Below are 24,547 nucleotides of genomic sequence, written 5' to 3' on the forward strand. Positions count from 1 at the left end.
CATGTCTTTTGGCCATCTTGTTGTTGAAGTCAATGTTTTTAAAACAAAGACACAGTTACCCGATTCGTCTATGGATGGAGAGGTTAGCATGATCGAGAGCTTTGCTCGAGATTATTTCAACAACACATTCCCTGATAATCATATGCCCAAATTTCTTTCCTTTGGAAGTTCAGACTCCAACATTTCCATCCCTACACTAGTCGATACACATATTATGGATGAGGATGAGATAGATGACTTTCTCAAAGATGTAGAGGACTATCATAGTAACGAGGATATGACCAATCTAGATTAGCAACTCGATGAGTTTCTTAGAGCAGGTCATGATTCACCCTATCAAGAACTACTTTCCACAACATCCACCTCGACTTCCCTCCTTCCACCCTTTCAAAAGAATCTTGAGTTTGCACTCGATCCTTTTGTTTCTTCTGTGCTTCATAATTTTTTAAATCCACCTAGTAAACAAATACTTCAGAAGACAAAAGCGTTTGACACCTTCATTTTCAGACTTGAGACAGTCCCTACCTACACTATGAATGAGTTTTGTGCTAAACCCACATCCTCATTTTTTCCATTCTATCCTTTTACAACTTATCCATATCCACCATATTCTCCACAACCATTCACTCTTCCACACTTATTCACTAGGACACCCTCTCGTTCAAAAATGAAAAAGAAGGTACATGCTAGGTTACGTAATAGGGTTATCCGACTTCGTTTTCATTTCACTAGGTTGCGTCATAGGAAATCTTGGTGCTTGATTGTGTTTGGATATGTTTTATGTGATATTTATTTATGGAATGATCCTCAACTATTTCGGTTGTTGATATATGATAAACTGCATGTTCATACATATGTTTAGATAAAGTCTCGAGTATTTGACTATAAACGACTCAACTTTTGTGTTGGTGCATTTCCTTTCATTTCCATATATTGGTGAGTCCACTATTAAGGTAACCGGGCCCTCCCTACGGAGTGTGTGGCTGTAAGTACCGGATCCTAAGTCCACGATTAAAATAATTCACGTTTTCTACTCTTGCATGTTTTTCTCGGATTTTTGAGTCATGTTTCTCTATGGGGTGAATTATGTCTTTCTTGTTTATTGTTTTTTTTTTTTTAAAAAAAAAGTATAAAATATATATATATATTAAAGAATAAACATAGTAATCTAGGAAGTCTCGGGAATCTGACTTTAAAAGACCCACTGCTAAAAACAAATTTTCTAAGCTTCGTGGTAAAAAAATTGTTTGGGGGTGGGGTGTTCGTGTTTCCGTCCTAAAATGTTTTATGTCCCATTAGAATTGCTTAGGCCGTTTAATTGTATTCCGATTCAGGTTGACATAATCTATGAATTTAGAGTTCAGTCGTTTGCATAACGTACGTCATGCACACACTTTGAGGCGTTTTCCACTATCTTATATGTCATCCACGGTCGGAATAGAGTGTTTTATGGATCATTGGATTGGAAATTCTCTCCTGATCATTTTCATATCTCATTCACAAAACTCGGACCGGTAACGAAGCGGCAATTTTGATTTGAAGTTTCGCAAAAAAATCGAAAAATTCACAAATTTCGAATTGGGCTTGGGCCCAACCCGCGCCCATAGACAGCGCACCCGCGCCCTTACCTTCAACAGTCACGTTCATCTTCTCCAAACCGCCATTAACGCCATTAACAAAGCTTCCAAAAACCTAAAAAAAATAAATAAATAAAAACAAAACCAAATTACCCACGTCCACAATCCAAGACCCAACCCAAATCGACTTCAACCGCGACCGCCCACAACCTCCACCAATTTACATCAACAAAACCACTTTGGAAATCAAAATAAAATAAAAAATTTGGTGCTGCGGCCGCCACACCACCACCACCATCGTTCCTTTTAGTGAGGTGTCCCTCATTGCTTCCCCTTACCTTCTACAACGCCAAATTTTACCAGAGCAAGCTTTTACAGGCGACCACTTCGTGCCGTTTTACGGTGTGAAATGATCGATCGAGGCTGGAATAGCTTGTGGTACTCGGCCCGAAGCCTATTACCCGAAAACTTAGTCAGACGGTTCTACAATACGAGGGAGTTGGAAGGGACTAGGATTTTTGTTGTGGTGGCGAAGAGGAGGAAGGAAGTGACTACTGGGTTGTTGGCTAAGATTCTAGGCATTCCACCTAGAATCCATCTAGATGTCACGCGTTCTGGGAGTCCCAATATAATGGGGTAGAGCCATTGATGAGCGTGGCGATTCTGAAGGGAACTACAATGCGAGATCGCGATTGTGTTCATGAGCATCCCTAAGGACCCACCCGGTGGTTGCATTTCGATGGATTGGTCGAACGTCTGGGGAAGGAGAAGGTCGGCGACATCGGCTGAAGCTGCCTCCACATCTTATCGATACTCGGGAGCGGAAATACGAAGTTACGTATCTTGGAGTTTTTGCTTAGCATGATTAGGGGAGTAGGGAAGTCTGTTGCACCTCTCCCTGTGTTGATAACTAAGATCATGCTGAAGTTGAGAGCAGCTCAAGCGTCTGATAGGTTAAATCACCCTACACCGAAACCCTCGCATCTATAAGGAGTGTGTCCAACGAGTTTGGAGGCTGCCCGAGGATAGAGAAGAAGACGAGGAGGATGGTGGAGATGAGAATGCCGAGGAGGATGGGGAAACGAGAATGCCTCGGAGGAGGATGAGGAGGATTTGACTTGTTTTGATGCGGATGCCTTGGAGAGGTGTTTGGTCGACGCGAACGCGGCTGTGATTCATCGTGGCATCGCGTTAAGCTCAACACTATCTGCGAAGACCTCCGGACTCGACAGGCAACTATCCATCATAACTTCGAGATCCGTACCCAGAGAGAGGATGAGAGGTGGGAACAGATGAGGGCCGAGCTAGAAGCTCAGCGCCAGTTCCGGATCGACATGCTTGCACGATTCCCACCTCACGGGGATTCTCTTTTTGAGGACACACCATCGAGGCATGAGCATCGTCGCCGAAGGACGGATGGTGCTGGCCCATCGGGAGCTCAGGAGCCATCTCCGGACCGTGTGCCCTCCGCTACCAGTACAGGAGTGGTTAGGGATAGTATCGTTTGATGTTCTATTTTTATTTGTAGTTTCATTATTGTCATTTATTTTCATGTAAGTTTTCTTTTCGTAATTTGAATTTTGTAGTGAAATGTACTTCGAATGAAAATTTTAATATAATGTGGTTATTTTCATTATGCGTGGTTGTTTAATATTGATCCCACCTTCCCAAATTGTTTGGGGGTTGTTTTATCTATTCCAGCATTATTTTTATATGACCCTCGTCTTAGAATTTATTGAGGAGTCAAGGTGAAAATATGGCCGTTTAGGCATATCTATGAATAAGTATCATGGTAGGATGAAATATCGATTAAATAGGTAGATTCTATCATAAATTCAACCTAAAAGATACTAGGTTTGTTTTAGAATCAAGAAAATGAGTTGTTTCCGTTTTCGAGTTTGGAAATTTTGGTATTTTCGGAAACTGCCGTAAAAACCTTTTGGCAACTTCCCGATCCGTTTTAGCAACTTAAAACCTATATAAACTTCATACATTCTACACTCACAACTCACAATACACCTAACCTCCATCACTCACCGTTCACTCTCACGAATCCCACGTTTCGTCTCATTTTCCGAAGTTTGGCAACTCGGAAGCTTTTCGCGCTTCTATAGGGCCTTTACCGCACGCTTCTGCAATTTTTCAGTTTTTGGCAGAGAGACTTCAAGGCTCAAAGGTGGCGCGACCAGCTCAAACACTGGATTTCTAATTCTTCAGAGCGCACTCGCGCCCTGACTTCCGTGGACCTGAAAAATTCCAGTTTTCTGTGGGTAGTTTCCGGATCATTCGCAGCTATTCCAGGCGTAATTTTGAGATGACATCTCCAACATTGATACCGGAACAGTCTTTTGAAGATTTGTTCCAAAGCACTACTTATGGTGCTTGGTTTTTGTGGCGATCACATACGTTGGTTGGGAGCCGCTTATGGTAAGACTGATGCACTTTATTCTCCAACACTAGCATCTTATTTTTACGATAACTGCATTTTCTTTGAAAGACCGGATAGAGAACAAGTGTTCTCCATCAACATTGATAATGAACCAATGGAAATTACCAGGTTCTTGCTAGCATTTGTTCTTGGACTTGCTATGCCCGCTGAAATACAAGACCCATGGTGTTATTGGGTAGATAATATGTATGTCTACACTTATGAGTTTTGCATGAGTTGTATGGGGGCATTTTCGTTATCGAGGACCAAGGGGACTATAACATCGCTTTTGGTAGCTTTGTCCATGAACATAGGAACTGTTATGTTTTGGATCATGCTAAACATTTTAGGGGAATGGCGTTTTCTTACGTGAATGATGCCACTTGCAGCGTGTTCCTTGCTTTAGCCGCGGGACGTATGTGTCATGACCTTCCCAAACCTTGATGTCTAGTTTAGCTTCGATCCCATAGCATGAGGCATAAGTTCTTTCTTATGCCTGTTCTAGTTTCCGTATTATGCTATGTTTCTTTCCTGTTTTTTTGTACGTTTCACGGATTGGATTACGATCGACACATCGCGACCCACCAATAGTATTATTCGATCCTTACGTGCAATGACTTGGCAAGGGTGGAGGATACAACCTCATCAGGTTGCACCCTACACCCGTCGGACCAAGTGGCTCTTAATAGGTTAGCAATAATAGATGATAAATGGCGGGAAGCCCGGCAAATTATCATGGCATGGCGGGGGCTTAAAGGAACCTCACTTCTTTATGGAAGAAGAGGATGAGGAAGATGATGAGTAATCACGAGATAAGGTAAGTTTTCATTCTAGTTAGTGTCTGCTTATGTCCCAAGCAATTTCATTCTTGTTAACCCCATGATGGGTAGAACTCGTATAGAGTTGCGTCAGTTTTTATTTCCTATATTAGTACATTCTAACTTTGTTTTGCAGATGTTCCTGAATTTCACATGTTTCAATGGTATTTTTCCTACCCTCTTTATTTACAATACTTTGAGGACAAAGCATGCTTCTTGTTTGGGGGGGCGGCATAGAAACACGTGTAATTAAGGCATCTGTTAGGATATAGATATGTATAATATGCATTTGTTTTCTAGTTAAAATTTCAAAAATTCAAAAATATAAATAAATAAGTTATGCTATACATTTAGGAATATTGGTATTGTTTTCCTTCTCTATGCTCTTAATAATCTAGAAGTCTCACGTAGTTTTTGCATTAGAATAATTTTTAGAAACTTAGGTTAATATGTAGGTAATAATCTTTGCATCTATCTATAAATATATTACATGAGTATCTATGATTGTTAGCAGTAAGTTTCTGAAATCTAGGCTAGAGTACTTATTCTACAAATCCAGTGAGAATATAGCCTAAAGCCTTACATGAGCGAAATATTTGAGAAATGACACAAGGGAGAAGTAAATCCGGATAGAGAAATTACACGTCCACTTGCTTGATCACTAAACCATATCCTAAGCGAGAATTTAGGCCCTCTTTGGATCGATATAGCCAGAAATTCAAACCTATGAATTATTTTCGCTAATTAAGCCCCTCGAGCCTTTCTTTAGCCTTTCATAAACCGCAATTCCTTTACCCTGTTACAAAAACAAAACAAAATAAAAAATTCAACTTACCCAATCTAGAATAAGTCTGAGAATAGAATGAGTGAAGAAAGAAGAAGAGAAAACCGTGTAAACAAAAATTAGTTAGTTGCTTGAGGAAAAGAAAAGGAGTTTCCATCCAAGGAAAAGAAAAAAAAAAAAAAAAGAAGAGAAAAAAATAGAAATAAATAAAAAAAACTCTAAAAATAGAATAAAAGGGAGTCAAAAGCCAAAGAAAAAGAAAAATATGGCTAAGGATGGAAAGAAAGTATAGAAGCAAAAGAAAATAACAAGGTTTTCTCTAAGTTACATAATATGAAAAATCTATTATCTCAGACTTGTCCTTTTTGAATATCCATTTCTTTCCTTCTTAAACCATCTCCTAATCCCCGCAACACCTAATAAAGACCTCTAGCTCAATTAGGAATAGGTTAGTGTGATAGTAAGTGGCAGATCTGTTTGATCGACTCCGGCTTCCTTGTTGTCATTGAGATTGTAAGGTAAAGTGTGCCCACTGCACACTAGAGTAGCGAAACTTGAGTGGAAAAATCAGAGTGTTGTATCTTGACTATTATTGTGAGAACCTACTTAAGGACGCTATTCCGAGTTTCAGAAACAGACCTGCTAGGCATTTCATAGTATTACTCATTGTATATATGTTTATTATAGATGATTGATTATTATGTATATATTAGTTTAGGTTTCTACTTGATTACTCTATATGCATTGCTAGTGAGAGGTATAGTTAATTTAGGGCATGAATAAGGAAACAATAGTTTTATTTCTTAGTCGTTGTAGTATAGATGAAGTTTGTGAGTACCTTCACTAGAAAACTCTCACGAGGCTATAACTCGTCCACTAGGAAATTCCTAGTGGTTTAAGGCCTTGTTGATATGGTCAATGCAATCGCACTCTCAAGTAAACGAGTAGATAGAACTCCATTTTTGGTCACTTATTCTAATTTCTCATATTTGCTTGAGGACAAGCAAAATGCTATTTGGGGGTGGTTTGATAAGAGCCCAAAACTGTAGTTTTAACCCTGTAACAGTCATACTATTAGACTAATTATGTAAGTAATAATTAAGAGTTAACACTGATTACGTGTTTTTATGCATTTCAGGCTTCAAAGTCCATTATGTGCAGAAATGTGCCACTTTAGCGAGATAAAGGAGCAAAGGTCGGTTACTAAGGAGTTCCGTGATTAAAGGCCAAGTTTCAAGAAGACAAAGCTTTTCTAAAGCCCGGTCAAAAGCTGAAAAGTCGACGCGGGCAGAAACAGCACACAAGTCAGCAGAACTTCCGAAGGCCGTATCTTTGGACTCAGACCTCGGAATGGGGCCTATCTTATGTCAAAACGACCGGCTCGGAAAGAGCTTTCCAGTGGTCTAAGCCTTGATCCAATCAGAGGAGTAGAAGTGGACGAAAAGTCTATTGAAGCCAACTGCAGTTGAAGAGGCCTTTTTGGACTGAAAGAATTGGGTTTTGGGCCTGATTCTCTGGCCCAAAACATGGCTCCAAACCCATGCACGATTTTTGGATTTGAAAGTATAAAAACCAAAGCTTAACTCTTTGTTAATGGTAGAGAATGGTAGATAGAAAGTAGCTTAAAATAGAAAGTAGCCATTAGAATAGCTTCTATATCTAGATTTAATTGTTTTAATTAAGTTTAGTTTCAAATCCAATTCTTGTTTTAGATGAAACTCTTAGAATCATTACTCTTAATTAGTTTGATTAATAAAATAGCTAGTTTGTTAATTTCGATTCTTGTCATTTACATTTGTGTTAGATCTGATTTCATTTATTACTTGTTATTCAATTCTTAGTTATTAATTAGATTTTAATTATTGTTTAATTTAGATTAGTAAATTCAATTCTTTATATTATGTTTAGTTTAAATTTAATCGGAAATGATTGCGTAATGATTCTCGGCCAAACCTCCATTAGAGGGGGTTGAGAAGCCTTGATGAAAGCTTGATTCCGATTATTGTAGAGTCATCGTAATTTCCTTTCCACTCTAGAAACAATTAGTTCACCATGAGAATGGGTTAAATCGTTCACATGCTAGTTATGAATTGGTAGAAATGCCATGTGTAATTAGGGATTAGGAATAACCAATTGTTCTGCGAAGCAGTTCAAGTCGGATTTCAACGATTCGTCGTTAATAGGATTAAGTTAAGTTAAGGTGGAATCAATCCCCCTCTAACTCTTTATCATTGAATCAACGTAGCATAACCATAGTTATTTTGATAATCGACTAGTTGCATCTTGTGGGTAGTTGCATCGTAGTCTAGTTGCCACTTCGTAAATCTCTCATTAGACTTTAGTGTCAAAAGTACTTATACGTAGAGAACATTAACATGCGGAAGGACTAGGAGTGGAACGAACTTCCTACTCCACTATATCTCATAGGATTGAGAGTAGAATCTTTGATAATTATAGGCACATAAGATAGTTTTAGTTTACTTACGTTTTGAGTTCAACGTTCATTTCGTAGGTAAACTATTCATTTTTATGTTTATCACATAGCTACCAATAGCAGGTACAAAGGCAGCAGTCAAAGTGGCCAGCATCCAGCCCAGTTCCAAGTCCCAAAGATTGATAGTCAAATACAGATCCTCCAATATTTTTGTAGAACGCAGATTGTTTGTATGTGTTAAATAGTAAGGGCAGGTTGTAATATGTACTTCACCAATACATTAAAAGGCAATGTAGTATCAGTGAATCACATGTTCTTTAGCCTAGAGAATTGGCTAGGATTTTCCAAGCAAGTCAAAATACTTTCTTGGTAACGTATTGATTTCGTGCTTTCTATTAGTGTAATGCTTCATTAACAAAATAAGGGAAGTATTTTTGTCATTTTTTGACAAATTTGGACCGAGTTCGAGAGAGAGTATCTTTGGAATGAAATTGGAAACAAAGTATTAGTAAGGTGGCAGCACAAAGGACGCCTAGACAATGCAAATAACTGAACTTGAGCTTAAGTAATGAATAATTGTGGGATATATACGTGGTCCTCTTCTGTACTTTTAGCATATAATGATCTAGGTTACCCATTTATTTTGTTCCAAAAGGGGAGTAGAGTTGCAGCCTTAGCTTGACTAAATCCTTTGAAAGAGCAGCTATTGATAAGGCGCATTCTGTTAATATATTGCTTGCAAAGGGATATCGGTCAGATTTGAACCTAGAATAGTTTCTTTTTGTCATATATTAGTATTGTCTCTACGAACCACAAATCCAATTAAAAGAGGTGATTTTTTTTAATCAAAGTGTGGACTTCTCAAGGCTAGAGTGACAATTTTATCCCTGTGAACTTGATGTAAGTGTCTTAAAACAAATAATCTATCTTTTAGTTTTAGGCGATTTTAGAAATGTGGAAAGGTACAATAGCTTCATCCACAAAATAAAGCATATTCCAATTGAATAGTTAACTTCTATATAGAACGAGTATGCGAACAAGTCGTTATGTAAAATTTCAAACCAAGCAAGTGATATGCTTCCTTGTGAAAGGTTAAACTAACATGCATATAACTAATATAAGTAATGAAGATGTTACTGATCTTAACAGGAGTAGGTTACATTTAAGTTCTCTCTCAAGTCTTTGAACTATATTTGGTGGTCATGTTGTATCTTCAACATCTATGAAATTGATGTTGACATAGATGCATTATTTCATTTTCTAATAGCTCTTCAAGCTCTTCTAGAATAGGCAGAGTTTCTTTATTACCCTTGGCCAGGACGATTTTCACACTTTTATGAATTATTAGGGTAAAATATTCTCATAAAATATTCTTTATTTATGATTCTCTATGATTCAGGTATGAAGTTGATACAAATGTATTTCTCTCTGTATTGGCCCTTCAGCCTTTTCCTGAAATGGCAGCTATTCCCACCATTGTTGAGGTATGCTACTGAGGGTATGGCACTTATGTCCCTTCTTTCACCAATCTACAAAAAAAAAGTTATCTATACTTTTCATGGATGGAACCAAAATAATGTGTTAAAATTCTAATTGTAGGTTTCAAACTCCAATACATGTGAGCTTTCGAAATCAATTTCAAGGTTGAAGGTTTCAAACTCCAGTACATGTGAGCTTTTAGAGCTATGTCCCTTTAACATAAGCATCTTAATGAACTCGCTATTGGTGAGATTTTGATTTTGATTTTTAATTTTGTTATAATAAGGATGTTTGTATTGGAATTGGTATTGGTAGAACTATCAATAATTAGTTTTAATATTGTGGTGGTTTTGGGGATGCCACGGCATCTCTGGTGGGGTTGTTTTCAATATAAGTTTGTCTAGGTAAATGAGATTAGGGGTTGTTTTCGATACAAGCTCACCAGGTTCGAGTAATTCAGCATGGAGATGCCACTGTAATTGGTCTTATTATTTAAGCATGTTCATACTCATTTGCACATAGTTGCAAGCTGTAACATAGTCCTTCCCTTCTGTTTAGCTCCAAAGGGGATCCAGCTTTCCGTAAAGGTTCATTCTTCAAACATAGCATAGTTGGTATTGTAGTTTATTTATCAATACTTGAGAAATTAATTGGTTTTGAAAATTTCTTGAATAATCTTTTGGTAGTTTTATTTATTTAATGTAATATAAGTTACTCTTTAAATCTATCATGAATTCCCATATACGATAATTCTGGGTGTGCATTTCACGCTCTCTCTTACTAGCTGTCATTTCATATCCAGGTTCATTGAAGTCAGGTTTCTCAAGTATAATAAAAAGAATTAGTATTGAAAAATACTCACCTAAGTGCAACAGCCATGGCGAAAATTAAGGTTGTAACTGAGTTCTGTATGGCTGAAGCAAAAGTTGGTGAAGAAGTTTCTAGAAAATTTAGATTTTATTGCGAGTTAGGCTTACTTATTTGGAGTTGCTTAAGGGCCACTGGCATGTGTAGTTTGTTTTGGCTTCTTCAAGTCTGTTGCATCACTTTTGTGTCGTTCTGATGTTAAGTAAGTAGGAAGTAGTATAAAGACTCAGGTGTAGCACAACACAATCTTAAAAAAGTTTGGGACAACGTAAATAATGGCTTAGCCTTTACAAGACAGTCTTGATTTGGCTATAATTGAAATTAAAGGTTTGTTTTTGAAGTAGAGATGTAGACATTGAAGGTACTAGCAATGTCATATGTGGCGAGTGGATGCCTAAAACTATTGTTACGTTGAGAACTTTAGGCATGTCAAGTGAAGTTCTATAACTATTGTTATGCCACGATTTATGATCTGCTTCTATTTTCTACATGCTACAGTTCTGCACAGATAGTGGTAAGACTTCAAATACCTTCAATAGAAAACCAAATGATGTCCCACGGTTATTAACTTATTAAGGTACTTGGTACGTGCATATATTCAGACAATAGTAAGTGATCAATTGAATTTGGTATAACTTGAGTTTTGAATTTGAGCTCGAGCTTGAAATTCTATTGCCTTATCAACTAGATAATCTTAGTTCAAGTGTCTCGGTCACTACATTTATGTAATTATGTTGGTTCGTTTCTCTTTTTTTCATTAGAAATATAATCTTTGATCATGGGCAAGGGCTGAAGCTTTATCTTACATTGCAGGTGGATGACTATAGCTGAAATGGGTCAATAATATGGACAAGATTAAACATAATGGAGTTACTCTGACAATGACTATTCAAGAACAGCATCATTTAGCAAAGAATGCACAACATTCTAGTAAGTGAGTTTTTTGTTGTACTATATTGTATGTTATTCAAGGATTTTGTAGGATGAATCTGTTTGTTATTAAATATATATAGAATAAGGAGGAATTGTCTTAAACATATCCAGACTTTAAACAGGTTAGTCTGAAAAAAAAAATAATTACAATGTCTTACCTTATTGAATTTAAGTTTCTTATGTTATGTTTTTTCTTGCAAGTTTATTTATTTCACTATAACGATATATCATAATAATATTGGCAAAGTAGTTATTGAAGTGATTATTATGATATAGGAGACATTAAGTATTGTTTGTGCACCATTTCTTTTTCCTATGGATATTTATTAAAATTTCATATATCGGCACCCGTTCGTAGGACGGGTTCAAAAACTAGTTTTTCTAATGTAGTAAGATATATGCTTTTAGCCTTTTATATAGAGGGGTTACTTCTAAACCAAATAACCTCCTTATATACTAGAAAATATAATGAAACCTAAAACCTTAGAGGCCAGGTGCCTCATTTCCCCATAATAGAGTGAAACCCTAATTATATGTATCTCTACATGTGAAGTCCTAATGTATTTATGGTGGGCATCCACATATATAAAACTCTTGCCTTCATAACTGACGTCGTCTCACCACAATTCCCAAATGTTACTGATAAGCACCCAAAACTGTAATACTAAACCCCATAGAGACATAGTGTTTTGGTTAATTGTGTTTAATAATTATGAAATAATTATATTTTCGTAATTTCGTAGGTTTTTGCGGTTAACGTGAATATGATGATAAAATATGCATCGAAGTATGGGAATACTGGAATACTTGAAGTCTTCCCACTCAGCCCCAGTGAAGCCCAACAAAGCCTGACTAGAGTCGAAGATTCCAAAGGGACAAAACCAGTACAGAACGGGTCCATATATAAAGAAGCAGCAAACTTCCGAAGCTCACATCTTTCAAACTTGGACGCCAACTTTGGCTAAGTGAACTACCAGAGCAACCAGGGCGACGAACTCTACGCAAAGACAGAAAGTTGTAAAAATGCCAAAATCAGCGCCGCCACTAGACACACCACGTGGACCCACTCTGCGGGCCCAAAAGACATGACGAGTCAGTGATAAATGATAAAAATGATAGTTTACCTACGAAATGAACGATGAAACTAAAAACGTAAGTGAACTAAAACTTATTACGAGTCTATATTTATCAAGTTTTCTACTCTCAATTCTATCGAAATAGAGTGGAGTAACAAATTCGTTCCACTCCTAGTTCTCTAGCATGGAATGATTTCATAGTTAACTAATCGGTCTTAAGTCTAGTGAGAGATTTACGAAGGGATTTCTATACTACGAGGGGAAAACAATTAACAAGTTACGAATAACGAAATGAGAGAATGCTAAGGGTTTGAATCTAGATAAAGAATTAAAGGGAATTGAATCCACCTTAACTCGACTTAATCCTACTAACAAAGACTCGTCGTGATCCAAATTGAATGCTTTACATATTGATAAACGCGTATTTATTCGAACGTTTATTTGGTTTTCAGTTACTTATTTTCTTAAGTCCGAGGTCCACAGTCCAAAGTCCGAAGTCCAAGTTCCAACGTCCGTATAGTCGTACGTTTTAGTCAAGTTACCTTACTCACGTGGGTTTGGTAGGATAGGTCGAGTAAGGGATCGTCCAAACCTTAGGGCTCGGATAGGTTCACAACTGGAAATTACAACTTTTAGTGAGTAGGATTTTTACGTTTCTTTTTAGTTGGTTTTAATTAAATTAACGGTAATGTAAATTACTACGGCGATTAAATGTAGGTAAACAAAATTAGAGAAACAGGGAGAGAGTTAATCATGCTCATGCAAGAATCATTTTTCAACATTTTTTATTACCAAATCACTACATCTCTAGTTCGTCTCGTTTCGGAGACGACGTCGAGTATTGATCCCTAGTGCATGCCCACATCTCTAGGTCGCATTTCACTAGCATAAGGAGTTTCAATAATACCTCATCTCTGGTATATTATTTCAGCTCCTGGCTCGATTTCACATCACCGACGACCGAGATTCGGAAATCGACACCGAGAAAAGTCACGCGAGACATTTTGGGTTGCGCGCGAGACTGTCTTGGACCATCAGCAGTCCAACTTTGTATAGTCTCAGTCATTTTGGGACCGGATGTCAATTTTATGCCTAATTCCTAAGTAGTGATTCTAGAATAGTAACGAGTCAATCCGGATTTTCACATGAAAGATAACCCCCCCACGGGGATTAGCTCATGGTCATAGAAGGAATAATAAAACTTCTTTGTATACATTAAGTAAATAAATGCACGGGATAGAAATTAAACTAGAAAAGAAATGATTGTTATTAAGGGTAAAATAACTTACGATTATTTAAGGCTGGCTTTGAAATGGAAATGGCGAGAATGTAAGTCTCGAAGAAGAAAATCTAACTAGGCGTAGCTAAAGCATTAATATCTTTGAAGGAAGATATATGAAGACCCCCCACATATATATATATAGCTGGGGACCCTTCCGTGAAATCTTAATATCGAATCGGGTTTGTTTTTAGCCCAATTCAGTTTGTTAGGATCAAACTTCGGTTTTATAAAGTTTTGTTTTATTATCATTTGTTTTGTCCTTTTATGTTTTGGTTTTGTATTTTAGCCCAATTCAATTCAAACATTGAATTGGTACGTGTCTTCCTCATTGCAAGGTGGCACTAAATTGAAACCATCCTTTGCCACCTGCCTATGCTGACTCGTCATGCCTTCTGGGCCCGCAGAGTAGGTCCACTTAGTGTGTCCAGTGGTTGCGCCGATTTTGGCGTTTTTACGACATTTTGTCCTTGCGCCGAGTTCGTCGCCCGGGTCGCTATGGCAGCTTCACTAGCCAACGTCGGCATCTAGATTTATCCGATTTGAGCTTTGGAAGTTTGCTGCTTCTTTATATGTGGACCCGCTTCTGACTTTGGTTTTGTTCTTTTGGAAACTTCGGCTCTAGCCGGGCTCATTGGGCTTCCGCGGGGTTGAGTGGGAAACTTCAAATATTCCGTATTCCGTGACTTGGCAGCTTCACTAGCCAACGTCGGCATCTAGATTTATCTTATTTGAGCTTCGGAAGTTTCTTTGCTTCTTTATATGTGGACCCGATTAGACTTGGTTTTGTTCTTTTGGAAACTTCGGCTTTAGTCGGGCTTTGTTGGGCTTTCACGGGGTTGAGTGGGAAACTTCAAATATTCCAAGTATTCCGTGCCGATGCATGTTTTATCATTATATTCATTTTAATTGCGAAACCTGCAAAAAGTACGAAAATATAATTATTACATAATTATTAAACACATAATCGACCAAAATGCTATGTCTCTCCGGGGTTTAATATTACGTTTTTGGGTGCTTATCACACCACCCCAAACAGCACTTTGCTTGTCCTCAAGCAAAGAAGAGACATTAAAACGATAAGTGATAAAAAATATGTTGTCCTAAGCTAAATCTCATTTCGCAGAGTGCGGTTGCATTGACCGTATGCAACAAGGCCTTGAACCACTAGGAATTCCCTAGTGGACGAGTTATAGCCTCGTGAGAGTTTTCCAGAGAAGATACTCACAAACTTCATTTATACTACAATGACTCAGTAACAAAGGCTTGTTTCCTTAATTAATCTCAGGTATCAAGACATCTCACTAGCAGGGGAAACAAGGATTTTATTCTTTCGAAATTTAAGTTAATATACATACAATAATTGAAACATCTACATATGAGCATGCATGCAGTAATCTAATAATGGAATGTACGAGCAGGGCCGTTTCTGGATCCTTTGGATAGCGTCCTTAATTAGGTTCTCACAGGTATGTGTCGGAACACAATTTCTCTCTTATTTTTCCACTCAAGCTTTGCTATCTCCAGTGTGCAGTGGGCACACATTTCCTCACATACTCAATCACAGTTAGAGGAGCCGAGGTCGAGAAGTCACAACTACTACTTATTATCACACTACCCTATTCCTAATTGAGCTAGAGGTCTTTATTAGGTGTTATGGGGCTTAGGTGGTAGTGTAGAAGAAAATGGAATGGAAAGTTCAAAACTGATAACTATGAGAGAATAAGGTCTTCGAGATATTATACTAGAGAATCCTTATTTTCTTTCCTGCTTTTAACATGGGTTTCCATACTTGGATTTTTCAAGCTTTTGTATTCCCTTTTCATTTGATTTTTTTGGGGGGAATTCTAACCTTGACATTTCTTTTGATTTTGTTGTAACATATTTCTATTTTGTTCTTTTTCTTTTTTTTCAAAGCAGTGGCGATTTTGATTTGCGACAAGGTTTTCTCTTCATTTTTTCAAGACTTCATCCTATTTCTCATACTCATCATCTAGGTAGGCTTATTTATTTGTGGTTACTAGATGGGTAATGATTTTTTTTTGGTGAAGTAGAAAGGATTAATGAAAGGTTCAGTGGGGCGACTAGCGGTAATTTTTTTTTTTTTTTTACAGGTGCGAATTTTTGGCTATATCGATCCAAAGAAGGCCTAAATTCTCGCCTAGGATTTGGGTAGTGATCAAGTAAGTAGACGTGTGAACTTCTCTATTCGGAAGAACTACTCTTCTGTGTCATTACTCATATATCATACATTTTGAGGCTTTTGGTTAGATTCTTACAGGATATGGAAATTAAGTTGTTTAACCGTGGGTCCCAGAAACTTACTGCTGTGTACATTTAATGATAGTCAGTGCATGAATGCTCATGAAAAGATGTAAAAACTATTGCATACGTATTAAATTAAGTTTCTAAGAACAAGTCCTAATTTTGATGCTAGGGTGAGATTTCTAAATATTTTTCATCATAGAAAGAGAAACGAGAATTTGTCACTAAATACGTTTATTTAGACATTAAGTAACTATATACAACTATGCATGCCTAATTTTTGCAAAAGGTTCTCACCACCCCAAACAAATCGGATAATTGTGTCCTCAAAGTGTTAAGAGGAAGAAAGAGTATACCTGAGAGGCTTTGAGCAAAAATAAAGCTGACATCTTCCACAGAAATTTATTGTAACACACTATATATTATACATCATAAAAGTAGAAGCAATGCTTGTTAGAGTAGCACACTTAATCGTTACGTTATTTATTTATTTCATATCAAAGCGTAAAACAAATATGTACATGCATCAACTCACATTGCCCCATCCAGCAGGCTGGGGGATAGTCCCTCCTTGCCTCGTCCCCCCAGTAGAAATGCCATTCCTTCGCGATCCCGCCAATCTATCATAGATTTCGGACTTCACTCCACTTCCTCTTCTTTGCATTGTCTAGATGAGCTATCATTTTATCATCATCGGGGATGAACGAACTTTATTAAGATACCTTTGCGGGCGTGTCCATGTCGAAATCGCGCGAAGAACGAATTATCTTGTTTGTTGGACACATAAATTCGACCTTTACCCGGTCCCGAAAGGTGGCTGCAAACTCAGGGAAGTACGTCCTCACTATCCTGCATGCTGTAACTGGCAGGGTGATATAGTGTTGCCGAAAAGACCGAGCCTTCTTAAGATTCTCAATTACTAGTTATGTAATGTCGAAGGTGGTATGTTGATGGGCCAATGCATGGAATGTCTTACATGCTGACTTTGATGCAGTGGAAAAATACCAATCCCCCATGATGTTCAGAAGAATAAATAACATGGCAGTTCCAACATTCATGGTCATACTGGCTAGTGGAATAGTGAATTTCGGCCATCGGCCAGCTTCGGCACGTTCTTTGACGTGGGCAAGGCCATCGCCATACCGGGCAACAAAATCTTCCCTAGAATAGTCATTAAGGTCATTCTCTATCATGTATTGAATGGGGAGATCTAGCTGAAGAGGAGGAAGATCTAGAGCCATAGCCACTGTTGGCTCATAAAAAGCGTGTCGGGTGTTACCAATACGTAGTGTAAAACCATTCAAAGGGAAACCCTGGACAGCTGGTAGATCTTCCATGTTATCATAAAAATAAGTTGCCAAACCTGGGGAGTATGTCTGCTCCGGGTGTAGAATGAGAGAGTTCCAACCAACTTGAGTTATGTACCCTCTAAAAAGATGTCCATATGCCGGAGAATTCAGCAGTAAATGGAAAGATTGTTCTGGAATCATCTTTGGAGCTTCCATTGTGTGAAAAAATGTGACCTGTTTAGACAAGGATAAACAAATATTAGAGTATGATGAGAATAATTAAGTAAAAACAATTTACCATACGAAAATTAAAAACTAAAAGGAAAATTGCAAAATTTAAATGGTTTCATTGGCCCAAGTAACGGCGAGGATCCTTTTGTGGGAGGAATCCGTTTATAAGATTCTCTATGTCGTCAATCCATACAACAGCCTGTTGCAACATTTTGTTTTCTATCTGGTAAATCTCGACGTGGTTCTCCATTATGAGAGTGTGATTTGCCAAGAATTAGTTGTGCCTGTGCAAGAATTGTGCTTGTTCCTCTTCGTTTATTGTCCACAGGTCCTGAAATTCAAGAAGGCTGGTGATAATAATGTTCTGACGTTTGAATAATGTCATCAGTCCTTGTTGAATTAAGCGAAGCCCTTCCATGGGATTAAATACGTTGCATAATGCATTTTCAGTAAAGATGTTGTCGGTGGAACAATCTTCGTTTGGTCCTGTACCGACATGGTTCTTTGCAACGTCGGGGTTCCAGAATCCGTTCCTACATACTGAGTGAATGGTAAGAATGTTGGCTGTTCGAAGAGGTGTATGAGGAGAAATGCTAGAAAAACCCCAATGTATCATGATAAGTGTCACAATGGTTGGTAAAGGAGCTGCCTTTTTCCTGGCACGTGCGATCGCATTCCATAGAAATTTAATAATGCAAAAATCATTGCGTTACTCGCAAGACCCCGAGTAAATGGAGGAGGGGTTTGGTTATTTCGAAGTCTTAGAGCGTGCCTAGGACATTATGAGCTACCCATTGGATCACAGATAATTGGTTCTTTTGTAAAGATCTCTGATAAACAATACGGTTTTTCCGGTTGTATTCGCCGTGAAGGATAGTTGCAAACATCAGATGCCGGATATTATCGAAAGGTGAATCCGGAAGGTGTACTCCTTGGTTTGTAATAGGAATTTGAAGTACCTCAGAGATGATTTCCATAGTCAATTCATTTTCGTATCCGTTAGCACGGACAAAGAATTGTCCGTTTTGGAAATAACCGCTTTTATAAAATAACAAGACCAATTCTCTGGAATAAAATGCTTGCTTATGGTGTAAAAGAGGGTACCATCCTCGCCGTAATATTTCAGTGTCAAAAAAGGGATGAAAAAGACCATTTTGGAAATTTTCCATAAAATTTTGCTCGGGCACGAAACTTCGAGTGAGGGCCATTAAAGATGGAGTGGTGGAAAATTATTTTTGAAAAAGGGAAGTTAAATTTTTTGAGGTGCCTATCCTTGTTATAAATAGGCACCCATCCAAAATGTAAAAGATACGTTTCGAGGTGTCACAAGGTAGTTAGACCAAGTGTATCTTCTAAGATATGCGCAAAAGTGGATGGTGTGTGGATGAGAAGAATGGGGTATGTGACAAGGAGTGCCCCCTTTGTTTGTTTGTTTTTTTTTTTTTTTTTTTTTTTAACTGAAGTAGAAGGACAAGGAAAATGTAGATATACTATCACAATAAGATGTAAGAACGTACAACGGTATGGAAACACAACATAATGATATGATGACTTAAATACAAACCTAAATGTTAGATAGAACTATATGCCACATGAACAACATGACTATAATAAAACAACCGAGCATGAAGACTTGAGTAGCATATTCAATCTGCTGCTGCTCAAACTTTTCTAGTGCATCCATGAATCTTGGGCTTGGAGTGATCCAAAAACGGTTTTTAGAATAAGAAGTGTAGAGGGAAGAATATTAAATGAGTGAATATGGAGGAAGAGTTGAACTTATTTATAGAAAGAAAATTGCCGTTTTCTGACCGTTTTCTAGATGTGGTCATGGCCGTTTTCTGACCGTTTTCTAGATGTGGTCATGACCGTTTTCTGACCGTTTTTTAGATGTGGTTCATGACCGTTTTTTGATGCGTTTTCATTATCGGTTTCTGAACGTGTTAGTTACATTAAAATTTGTTGTTTAAGTATGACATGTGAAGTATATTTATATATATGTATATAATTTATTATTACCAATATATGTTCCTACCTATATACTATAATATTAGATATAGCTAATATATCAAGATAGAAATATTTAGGAACCATCTACTATTAAGCTAGAAAATGCAAACACGTAAATAAAATATCGATATAAATATTATACAAGACGGAAAAAATAAATCTAGCTCATCGATGATCTTAAAGTCTTTGTAGCGAGAATCCTCGAGGGCTCGAGAAGAAGAACCGGAGTCCTGCTGACGTCGTCGCAATCTGAGCTCCGTGGAGGCTAACTGCTCTGGATATCACCAAGTATCCATCACCACGAGCACGGCCCGATCTTTGGCTCGCCATGAACATTATTCGCTGGCGGTTACGGTGAGTAAGCATATTGTCTGAAATGCGAGTCATGGAGGCTCTCATTTCCTCTTTGGAATTCGCCCATCTTTTGTCGTCATCGACTTCGTGGCGAAAGTGGTCATATCTGTCCTTAACTTCGCCCAAAGGTACGTCTCATCGATACCGGCGAGTGTACATGTCTCTCGGACTCATCGCATTCACAGACGTAGGGCCTCTATGGGTTGGGTGATCTTACTCATGGCGTCTCATCAAAGTATGGTGGGTGAGAGGATCCTCGCCGGCGTGCTTGGCAGCCCTAGGTGTTGTGGGTTCCCCAAAGGGTCTGTATGCATTTCTTGAAGACAAGCATATTCTCATATTGTGGTATAGGGAGTAGCGGGGTGGCGCATGAAAAACCCAGATTAATCATGACTTGCGTTACTAGAGCGGCAAGGGGCTGACCTAAGAGTGGCATGTGTGATAATATCAAAAGAAAGGTAACAATGCGAAGTTACCATTTCGGCTCTGGAGGATCGAGAAGGTGGAGGAAGGTCTTGTTGATGTCGAAGGCTTCGAGGTGCCAATGACGTTCAGTCCCACCATTGAGTCAGCGCTAGCTGGTTCCGCCGCGACCGAGTCGGCCGATATCATTACATTTCCGTCGATGTTGTACTCTCCCTCGATTAAGCGTGTCGAGCATTAGGTCATAAGTCGTGGGTACACGGACTGCTGCTAAGTCAGTACGTGGTCGACCAGAGGAATGCCCGTGATCCCGGAGAGCAACACAGGTGTGACTTCGTGGCGCACACCCTCGACGGTGACCCAAAAATGGTCGCCATTAAAGCTCCCATTGTCGTAAAATTTCGTCACCAAATCCTTGGAATAAAGCCCTCCATTGGCATATAACAAACTCTCCCATCCTCTAGAGTGAATTTCGTGATCAAAGAACGGAGCAAACATCCCGTTTTCAAATAAATTTCCAAATTTCTTTCCACACAAATCCGTCTGTTTCCGGCCATTGCTGGTCTTAGAGAGAGGATGACTATTGATTACTGATGAGGGGAAGAATTGGGATGTTCTGACGGAAGGAAAACTTTGTCGGAGCTGTGAGGGTCTCGCGCGAGACCTGGTTTTAGTGTGGGCCTGTCTCGTGCGAGACTTAATCGAGAGGGGGCAAGATCCGGTTTTTGAGGAAGAAGAGTGATGGAAATGTGACGCGTGTTATCGGTTATTTTAGGTTTAAATGGACCGAGAAATCGATATTTTGGTTGGGCCAAAAAATTTCTTGAAGCCCAAATCAAGCCTAAAGCCCGATTTAAACCTAAAAAATCTAAATGCTTACCCACGACTCGTTTGGACTCTGAATTGGACGAATGAGATACCGAAACGATCGGCACAAAAAATGCTATCCAATTGTATGAGTCTTTCTTGAAAGTCACAATTTTTTTTTAAAGGAGAGTGTTTTATTTATAAACAAAGGAGATATACGTGAAAAACACTGGATGTCCAGGGGAGTCACCATCTTAAATCATAGACAACTGTCATGTCGGCTCTGGAGTGAACCCAATCCAGCCAAACTGTGGCTTCACCTCTATGTATTATGGGGTTAGGGGCAGGACGGTACCATCCTAGACGTCGCGGCGCCACTGGTCTAATAAAATTGCCCTTATTACATACGGTTATCCTCAAACCGCCCCAAAGGGAACTCAAAGTAACCAATTCTAGGGTTGGTCTGGTGGAATCCATTCCCCGTTTGCGTTCCAAGTGTGCAACATCTGAGGTTGGACACGAATCTCATGTGCAAAACTTAATGCAAAGGGAAAAGGCAACAATATAAACATATCTACAAGGTGAGTCTTTTAACGCCGGATCCTCAAGGCGAATCCCAACGTGGGGAGAAACGGCGGCGACGAAGATTATCCCCGCAGCTTGTGTTAGACAAAAGTATACCTTAAACTGGCTAGTATCGGATAGGAAGTCGGGGGCCTAGGCAGAAGGGTGTTTGGCAATGCATACACCGGCCTATTCTTGGCAAGACGTCGTTTACGAGCAAAAGAACTATGACCATTCCCTATAAGTAAGTGATGAGTGAGACTTACACCAAATGATTAGCTGAAGTTCACGAGGTAGAGAGTAGAAAAAGGGAAGAGAAGGAAGGAGGTGAAATTTTAGGTACCCATCGTTTACGAAAAGCACGTTTGCTCGTGTTGCGAGAAAACATTTATACTTTCGATTACGAAGAAGAGTTTTCGTGGACTAAGGTTCCGCGCTTGCAACCACACACTTCAAAGAACTTTGGAGATCATAAGATAGAAGATGGCCCGGCTACCAAAATGGCGTACCCTCTATAGAAACAAGATCGAGTACGCCAAACAAAACTTCTAGTCGGTATATCTTTGGATTCTCAAGAAAAGTCCGATTTCAACATCCGGTGGCGTAATTGTGGTAATGTTTTTAGGCGTTGTCCATTGACTTGAAATTCACTGTTATCTTTTGGATTAAGCAAAGAGATTGCCCCATAATGTTTCACAGCTGACATAATGAAAGGACCAGACCATCGTGTTTTCAATTTACCAGGAAAGATGTGTAATCTGGAGTTGTACAATAAAACTTTTTGGCCAATTTTGAAATCCTTATGCAAAATGTGCTTGTCGTGCACTCTGTTCATATTAGCTTTGTAGGATTTCGAGAGATCATAAGCATCACTCCGAATCTCCTCTAGCTCATTTAATTGCAGTTTTCACTTCTCGCCTGCCTCGATGATATTGTAATTGAGGCTTTTGATGGCCCAAAAGGCATGATGCTCAAGTTCAACTGGCAGATGACAAGGTTTTCCAAAAACAATGCGGTAAGGAGACATCCCTATAGGTGTCTTAAATCTTTGTTCGGTATGCCCACAAGGCATCCGACAAGCCGGAGAGACCGATCCTTCCTTGAAGGGTTGACAGTTTTTCTCGAATAGACTTTATCTCTCTGTTGGAGACTTCCACTTAGCCACTCGTTTGTGGGTGGTATGGAGTAGCAACCTTGTGAGTAACTCCATATTTCTTCATTAAAAACCTAAAAATTTCGTTACAAAAATGTGTACCCCCATCACTGATGATAGCCTTGGGAACACCAAAACGAGAGAAAATGTTTTCTTTTACAAATCTCACGACAGTCTTATGGTCATTTGAGCGACATGCGAGTGCCTCAATCCATTTGGACACATAGTCTACAGCGACTAAAATGTATAGAAAACCTTGAGAAATAGGGAAAGGTCCCATAAAATCAATACCCCAAACATTAAAAATTTCCACAATCAAGATAGGATTTAGGGGCATCATATTTCGTTTGGTAATTCGACCTAGGTGCTGACAACGAATGCAAGCTATGCAATGTTCGTGTGCATCGCGAAAAAGGGTGGGCTAGTAAAAACCACATTGTAACACCTTGGCCGCAGTTTTCTTTCCACTGAAATGACCTCCGCAAGATTGTTCATGGAAAAAGGATAATACGTCGGTGTGTTCCCAGTCGGGAATGCAGCGACGAATGAGTTGGTCGGAACAATACTTAAAGAGGTAGGGTTCATCGAAATAATATTTCTGATGGATAAGAACTTTTTATGATCGGGGCGTGACCAAAAGGAGGGACTTCCTCAGTAACTAGGTAGTTAACGATATCCGCGTAACATGGAGATGAGAAAATAGAGTACAAGTATTCGTCTGGGAAGGAATCACCGATGGCTTCAGAATCACTATCGATGTCACCAACTAGCCTTGATAAATGGTCGGCTACGACATTTTCGATTCCTTTCTTGTCTTTGATTTCCAGGGTGAATTCTTGTAAGAGAAGGATCCAGCGGAACAATCGTTGTTTTGCGTCCTTTTTCGCGAGTAAGTACTGAATTGCTGCATGGTCAGTATATACGATGGTTGATGTTCCAACTAGGTAGGGGCGAAACTTATCCAAAGCATATACAACAGCTAGGAACTCTTTCTCAGTTGTGGTATAATTACGTTGAGCGTCGTTAAGAGTTTTACTAGCGTAGTAAATGACAATGGGTTTGTCGTCACGTCGTTGGCCTAGCACGGCACCAATAGCAAAGTTGCTAGCGTCACACATCAGTTCGAATGGTTGAGACCAATCAGGGGGTTGAATGATAGGAGCGGTAGTCAGAGCGGTTTTTAGAGTATCAAAAGCTTGTTTGCAATTGAAATTTAAATCGAATACTGCATCCTTAAGTAGGAGATTGGTTAAGGGTCGAGCAACTTTAGAAAAATCCTGAATGAATCTCCTATAAAACCCAGCGTGGCCTAAAAAGGCATGGATATCACGAATTGTACGTGGGAAAGGTAGCGAAGAAATTTTAACAATTTTAGCTTTATCGACCTCTATCCCGTCTTTTGAAACAATATGACCTAGAACAAGTCCTTTGGTAACCATGAAATGACACTTCTCCCAATTGAGTACCAGATTTTTCTCTTCGCAACGCGTTAATACTTTAGAAAGGTTGGATAAACAGTCGTTAAAGGAATTTCCGTAAATGGAAAAGTCGTCCATGAAGACTTCCATATAACGTTCCACCATATCACTAAAAATGTGAAGCATGCAGCGTTGGAAAGTGCAGGGCATTACAAAGACCAAAAGGCATTCGATGCGTATGCAAAGGTTCAAAGGGACATGTGAAAGTTGTCTTTTTCTTGATCAGCGGGATCGATGACAATTTGGAAGTATCGGAATAGCCATCAAGAAAATAGTAGTAAGCATGACCGCTAAACGC

The sequence above is a fragment of the Coptis chinensis genome, chromosome 7 (assembly GCF_015680905.1).
Source record: "Coptis chinensis isolate HL-2020 chromosome 7, ASM1568090v1, whole genome shotgun sequence".
NCBI lineage: Eukaryota > Viridiplantae > Streptophyta > Magnoliopsida > Ranunculales > Ranunculaceae > Coptis > Coptis chinensis.